General features: G+C 39.9%; 1 long non-coding RNA gene across 1 annotated transcript in view; it reads left to right on the forward strand.

The window, feature by feature from the left end:
• Positions 1-7,990, forward strand: part of LOC102760740 — a 33,689-nt gene that overhangs the window by 4,213 nt on the left and 21,486 nt on the right. The window lies entirely within an intron of this gene.

A 7,990-nucleotide genomic window follows, 5' to 3' on the forward strand; every position in this document is an offset into this window, starting at 1 on the left:
GCCACCCAGCAGGGAGCTACAGAGAGATATGCAGATTCTTCCTCTTTGTATCAGGTTTGGAAGTGCTTAGAGGAGACCCAGCTGTGAAGCAAGGCAGGCTGGTGCTGGGCCTTGGGCCTTTCATTGATAGGTTTGGGGCTCCCTTACCCAGCTGCAGCTTGTTTGTCAGGTTTTTAGCCTGATAAAGGACAGGCCATTCATATGCAAAAGCTGGTGGGCACAGCTTAGGTGGGGTTGAACATTGGGTGGGGCGGGGTCTCAGGGAATCACCAGGGCAGAGCAAACAGAAATGGCTGCCAGTCAGCCTTGCAACCAGGAAGGTTCCAGCATGGGAACAATGACCACTGAGAACACCTCTATCTGGAAGACAGCTGCCCCTGAGTTCCTGCCCTGATGCCAGATAGTCCAGTTTCTCCTCGTATGTGTCTGGGTCGCCCAAACCCTCGCCCAGCACTGGAGCTCAGAGGAAGCAGGGGCTTCTAAGTTCAGTTCATGGTGCCGTCCTTTTAAGAGGAGCAGCTGTGTCTCTAGCAGCCTGTGTGTCACTCAGCCCCAATCCACACTGGATTTTACAGCCTATAGTTCTAACTGCCCATAAGGACTTCTTTTCCAAGTTCTGGGACCCTGGGCTGGGCGTCTGGTGTGGGGCTGGGACCCCTTGCTCCTCCCGGCAGCCTCCACAGAGGTGATCTCCCTCTGGATTAAAAAAGGGGCCCATGCAGGTGCCAGACCAGCCCATTCCATTTCTCCGTACCTCCTACCAGTTTCGGTGTGCTTTCTTCTTTACTTCTCTAGTTATAGTACTTACATTCAACCAGCTTTCCAGCAGTTCTGGATAATGGTGGTTCTGTATTTTAGTTGTAATTTTGATGTGGTTGTGGGAGGCAGCGAGTACAGGCATTTGCCTACGTGCCATCTTGGTTGTCCCATTCTCTTTCTTTTCATCAAAACTTGCTTCCTGTTAGTGGTCTGAAAAATATTCACATGAATAATTGAAATGTTACTCCTCCTTGATCAAAATACTATGAAAAAATAAATAAAAAGTTAAAGAGAAAAAGAAAAAAGAAATGAGGCCATAGACGTTTAGGCATTAGAAATAGCAGGTGAGGGAGGTATATACTGGGGCAGAAGACTTCCCCATAAAGCAACTGCCTACCCATGCGCTCTTTTGGGGGGGGGGGCGGGTAAACTGCTGTTATCCACATCTCTAATCTGGGAGATGCTGTGAGCAGTTCCGGAGCAGCGGCAGGAGAAAGAGAAACTAGAATACCGGAAAAGCACCCTTGGGGAGAAAGTGTCCTCACATGCTTGGGAAGTCCTAATGTTTAATTTCTTGTTTCTTTTTGTTTCTTAAGGAAGCAACTTACAATTAGTTGGCAACGAAGAGGTGAAATTTGATTCTAAATAGCTGAACAGCCCTTCATAGTTTGCTATGTGTTTGGCTATGCCCTTTGGGATCTTCTGTGGAAATTCCCAGTGCCCTGAGTTTTACACCTGTTGACAATGCTCCCCAGGGCCTGGTTAACACATCTGCTCAGCCTGTAATTTGGAAGGCATAATTAGTATTATTTACAAAAAGCCAAGAACATGCCCTAGTCGGTTTGGCTCAGTGGATAGAGCATCGGCCTTTGGACCGAAGAGTCCCGGGTTCTATTCTGGTCCAGGACACGTACCTTGGTTGCAGGCTCCTCCCTGGCCCAGGCCATGGCCGGGGCACATCAAGCTTTCTCTCTGTCTTTCCCTCTCTCTCCCACTCTCTCTAAAAATCAATGGACAATATCCTTGGGTGAGAATTTAAAAAAATAAAAGAAAAAAGCCAAGAGCACATTTGGCATTCTGCAAAATACAGATGAGAAACTCAGAGTTTTCTCACCAGCAAGGTGGGGTGTGACAGCCCAGATATGCTGGTTGCCATTGCCATGAACTTGATCTGGTCTATGAATCTGCAATAGCTCCTTAATTAGTTTGAAGCAGGCAGTGCTGCTCATTGAGAGCCACACCCATGCCCCTGCTTGGGAAAGACTTTGGAGTCAACTAATTTCAGAGAAAACTTCCCACGATTTGGACATTGTAAAAGGGGGAGACAGAGAAGATGAACTACAAGAATGGGAATAGCACAAGAAGTTTAGACTGAGAAGACCCATTTGAAACAGGAATTGAGATCAAATTCCAAATGTAAATAATGTCTTCCTTTAAAAATTAGGCAGGTATATTGGACTGTTATCTTGAGCATCCTCTGACTTTGAGGATTCAGAAATCGAAATAAGAATGCTGGGGGCAGGAGGAAAGAGGAGGAGAAGGAAGAGGACAATTTGCCACCCACTGAAGTTTACTTGCTGGGAGCAAGCTCTGTCCTAAGAAAATGAAACTTCTGAAGTCAAAGGACTGGGTATGAACAGGTGTTCCAGAAATCCCACCAAACTTGCTCTGTAGGTAAAAGGCAATCCTTGTAAATTCTGGGATTTCTCTTCTCTGAATTCATTACCACCTGTTTTAGAAACAATATTTAGCCCAAGGGCTTGTGATGTGCAGACTTTTAAGTTGAAAACTATTTGTACTTCTTCCATTTAACTTGTGTTGAGACACCTACATTCAGCCTCTAGCAATCAATGTCTCTTATGTCAGCCTTAGGCTCACTAATGTGCTTTTCTTAAATGGAGAGCACATGGTCATTAGGGCTGCAGGTTACAGGGTAGGGAAGGGGTGAGGGGATGCAAGCTCAAGCATAGGAATCTATATATATGTATATAAAGCCTAATGTGCAGATTGTCCCCTTATGAGTTTGACTGGGAAATCAGGAGTTTGATTGCTCAATATGACATGTGCTGACCACCAGGGTGTGGTGTGGAATGAAGGCCTCAGCTGGCAGCCAGAAGGCCCTGATCGCCGGCCAGGTCTCGGGACCCTACCTGTGTACAAATTTCATGCACTGGGCCTCTAGTCAGTTGATAAAGACTTGAGAACTTGTTTTTTTTACACCAGCTCAGACAAGGGAAGTTTTATATTCTCCTTCCAAAAATTCCAAGAAAGATAACTCCCAAACTCATGTTGTTATAGAAGAGTTTATAATTGAAACTTAACATGTCGTAATATTTTTCTTTTACTTTGTCTTGAAAGTCAAACAGCCTGTTCTGTTATGGCTATTAGTGAGATCCCCAGGCCTTGTGTGGGGCATTCCCCTCCCCAGTGCCAAGTTCTCATCCTCCTACGTTTTAACAAGCCCTTCCATGCCATAATGTGATATTTCACAAGGGAAAACTGTATAAACTGTATGAAACAGGTGAGAACATAGAAATCACCTACTTAATTTGTGAGATGGAAGTTATTATAAACATAATTTTTTTTTCAAGACAGAATATAATGAAAAGTAGTGATAGGTCAGCCATATTCCCACCTACAGGTTTTTCTATATGAATTTTTGCTGATAACCCTCAAATGGAGTAAAGGAGTCTGTGAGCTGTTGTTAATTAGTAACAACAAACAAAAAACTCCCCCAAAACCTAAAGGATATTGTATGCTTGCCTGAAATAAGATTGCATTAACATTATATATATACAAAAGTGTGCAGACCTGGTTATTGCAGTGTGGTTTAAAGTTCTTAACGATTGTCACCTGGGTCTGTAATAAACAAAATGCTGGAAAACAAGTTAAATTTTTGCTTAACAATTTTTTAGAAAATTAAAACTTTTTAAACACTGGGTTCATAGAAGAAAACACAATTAAAAGAGAAAATGTGAGTTCCTGTACTGTAATGGGTAATGTATCATTAAGGTTTTTGGCTGTATGGTGCTTTAGCATTTACAGTTCTTTGATTCTTATATCAAATATAAACACAAATATCAGATTAGATTCTCTAATGAAAGAATTAATCTGGTTATCTAGTGACTTTTGGGAAGACAAGTCAACCAACTAGCAGACTGGCAAACCAGCATGATTGCATAGTATGGAGATTTAATCATGCAAATTTGTAGTAGCACTATATAAAATATTAATAACTTTATGCACAGAAATTAAATTAATATGAATTCCAAAAAAGTAAACAAAACATTTTTAAAAAATGTTTGTTCCAAATTTCAATATTGTGCATCCTTTTTGCCTTAGACCACCTTAATGAATAGAAACCTTAATGAATAACTTTCAAAGCTGGGGGCTGAGTATTTATAAACCATGTGATTCCATTGCCACCTAGTAGCACCACTTGTGCTTGGCTACAGAACTATTTACCCTTCTTTGTCACCTGTTTTTCACCTGCTTGGGAACCTCTGTGCATGATTCTGATGACTATTGTACTATTATTTTAAAATGCACTATTATTATAATTTAAAATTTATTTCCTGGGACACTTCTGGGACATAGTTGTTGCTCAATAAATACTGGTCAGTGGATGAATAAATAAAATTGAGTGGGTTTTTTTTCCTTTGCATCCTATATGAGTATCATCTGAGAATTTATTATGGTGGTATTTAGTGCAACTCTTAAAAAGTACTGAAAAAATAATATTGCTATTGAATTCAGATGGAATAGATACTGTTATTAGGTATCTATTGTTTGGCGTGTGTGTGTGTGTGTGTGTGTGTGTGTGTGTGTGTGTGTGTGTGAGAGAGAGAGAGAGAGAGGAGAGACTGTTTTAAAAATCTGCCTTAAAGCAGAAAGAAGTTACTGGGGTTGTAGATTTTTGCACGTTCTCCCATTTACACTTATAAAAACTCAGTCTTGACAAGTGTGAGTTTTGATTCTGTGAGGTCTTCAGCCACACATTCTTCCCATAAGATGTATCTGTCTGGCATATACAGTTGTTTAGAGGAGTCTATGTCTACCCAGGAGAGGATGTTTGGAACAGATGTTCGCTCCTCTGCTGAACTTAACTCCCCTCCCTTTCTGTACCTTGAACTGATGTAGAGTTTTGAGCAAGCTGCTGACCTGTGCCCCAATTTCATGTTGAGGGCATTTGGTGATCTTTTGTCATCTACCTGTTTCTTAATATGCTTACCTAAGATATAGCCATGTTAGCAGAGTAGAACTGGAAACTTTGCAGCTTCTAAAACTCAAGATGTTTTTTAAATGTTTCACTTTTTAAATGTAAAGCTTTTATTTATTTATTTTTAAATTAAGCTCCCCGAGAATGCTGAAATTATAGCTGATAGTATTTAAAACTAAGCACTAAAACTGGAGTAGGAGCTATTTGGAAGACAAAGATCATTACTAAAAACAGCAAGCAGACCATGGATCTCTCTTCACAGTCTAAATGGAAATCCACACTGGTTGTAGTCTTCAGTAGCTGTCTGTATCTTCCGGATGGGGGAGTTGGGTATAACCCATTTGCCATTTTCCACTCTATTTCCTGTTCATCCTCTTTGGTTGAGGTATGTAGGTCTCAAGGTCAGACTTGCAGACTTTCAAGATGACATTCAAGGTGGGTATTTGAGTCTCATGGACATAATACGAGGTCATTTAATCAACATTTTTTGCCCGCAACCCAGGTACATGCCCTTGACCGGGATCAAATCCGGGACCCTTCAGTCCGCAGGCCGACGCTCTATCCACTGAGCCAAACCAGTCAGGGCTTAGTGGAATTTGGGAATGTCTTCATGAATATTGGCATAAATTAACCAATGATTGGTCTTAATTATACCAAACTTCAGGCTACTCATCTATGGGGACAACTCTATTCATTTTTTATAATGAGATTCATTCTGTTAGGCTGATCTATCTTAAAATGAAGATGATGTCTTTACAATGTGATACTTCTTGCAAATGATTCCAAGTATCTTATTTAGAAGTTTTAATATTTATTATGTAAACCATGAAGCTTAAAAAAGTGTCCTGTAAAATGAGAGACTCTCCATAGCTCATATTTTTCTTCATTCAACTATCTTCACTTCAAAAGCCTAAGTAATATGTACCTGGAATTCGATTTAGGAAACTATATATGTGTATTTATTTAAATAGAACTTAAATTATAATAGCAAACATTCTTTAGTATCAGCCACATTAAAATTTTTGCAGCAGAAAAAAGTGGCCAGTTTTAATCCTCAATTCAAACGATTAGTTATACACTTTCTGTGCCTGGCCATTTAGACTTTGTTTTGTGCTGACTTTGTTGGCATCAGTGTGTTTGGAGGATCTGCAGTTTTGCAGAGCTTAACCCTTTGAGATAAAAATCCTTTTCCTCCTCCCCTGCCTGGTTAAATGGGAAAATCTGCCAGGACTGAGGAGCAGCCCATCAGCTATACATGGCGAGCCACAAAAAGACTATAGAAAAGACTATAAACATCTACAGTGTTAGTTACAGGGACATTATCCATAAAGTATGTAATCCCATCCAAACCTTCCTACGACAGTTTCACAGTGAGCCAGAATTTTTAGGGTATTTTCTATTTTCAACCCGTGATCCCGTGTAATACATAGTCTTGGCATTTCTTATCACTGCCAACCATGCATTTCTCATTTTTAAAAAATGTTTGTTCCAAATTTCAATACTGTGCATCCTTTTTGCCTTAGACCAAATGCCTATCACACATTCTCATCATTTTAATTAAACTTGGGCCAATCCAGGGCACGTGTTTGATTTTGACTCAAAAGGTGCATGCAAATCACAAATTCTATGCAATTCAGAATGGAAATACTTCCTGTGGCCTTCTTTCAGCATGTGGAATGAAACAGTCTGCCAGATTTGTGATTGCACATCGTTAGAGCAGAGACCTGCTGATTCAAAAAATAGAAAAATAAACCCAGGTTCACCTAATAAGTAAGCATCATGCATCTGTGGTTTTAAGATCATCAGTCTAAAGAAACAAAAGGCTGGGCCTGGAAGAAGGCAGTCCTCAATGCTAGCACAGCATCAGGTGAACAAAGAGCTCGCTGGCTACATACATACATGAAAACACTCGGCCCTCGGACATCATATATGGGACTGACAATTCGAAGTTCTTGAGGTCCTCAGACTCTTCAAGTACTTTCTTTCTGCATGGCCTTGAGCAAGGAAATGATTCCTTTTCCTGGCCTATAAAATGAAGGAAACACTAAAGAACATGCCCGTTACAAGTTTTTCTGTTTGTTTGTTTTTTGCACAGTTTGTATGGTCAATTGGAGCCTTCAAAGAGGCGGTTCTGTAATTGCTAAATTCATTTTCACGAATCAAGATTTTATGAGAACATCGATAACTGGAAACTCAACAGAGAGAAATTCATCCATAAACAATGTCATCCAAATAGGCTCTGTAAAATCCCTTTTTGGGGGGGTTTGTTGCCATTGTGAGTTATAGTTGTATTACAACAATAGTCTTTTTTTTTTTGGTGTGTGTAAAAATTTCTGCACAAATGAGTTTGGGATGTACTCATCTGCGAGGAATATCCTACAGTTTAAAATCCTTTCAAACAATGTGATTGAGCTTTTTAGCTTTCATTATTATACCTGGGAGGAAGGGCATGGAAGATTTGTGGGGACCTAAGTTTGTAGCACAGGATGCCTATAAATGTTAGTGATGAAACAGGGCAGTGCTATAGTGTTCGATGGAATAAACCATTAGAGAGAAGGTTGAGCAGTAATGAGAAGACTTGCACCTGAGTTTACCTGAGCCTCCCTTTGACTCTATCACCCTCCCCACAGTGCATACAGAAATTTATTAAAAATAATTTATCAAATAATTTTTAATAAATTTCTGTATGCCCTGAATGAAGGGTCCAATATTATCATATTTATATAAATACTGTTATCTACCAACTTGTAGTGAACTGGCTCAACCTTCTACCCAGTGAAACAGACAATTCAATACTATATTTTACATGCTTTGTCTCATGATGTAGATGTTATTGTTATTTCTGCTTTACAGATGAGAAAACTGAGGCTTAGAGAATTTAAGTGACTCATTCAAGGCCACACAATAAGAAGCAAAATTTTAATTTGAACTGGCGTCTTCTTTATTCCAAAACCTGACTTTTTTTAATTATTATTAGTTAAGGTATTACAAATGTGTCCTCACCGCCCCCCC

Source organism: Myotis davidii, unplaced genomic scaffold (genome assembly GCF_000327345.1).
Source record: "Myotis davidii unplaced genomic scaffold, ASM32734v1 scaffold38, whole genome shotgun sequence".
In the NCBI taxonomy this organism is placed as follows: Eukaryota; Metazoa; Chordata; class Mammalia; order Chiroptera; family Vespertilionidae; genus Myotis; species Myotis davidii.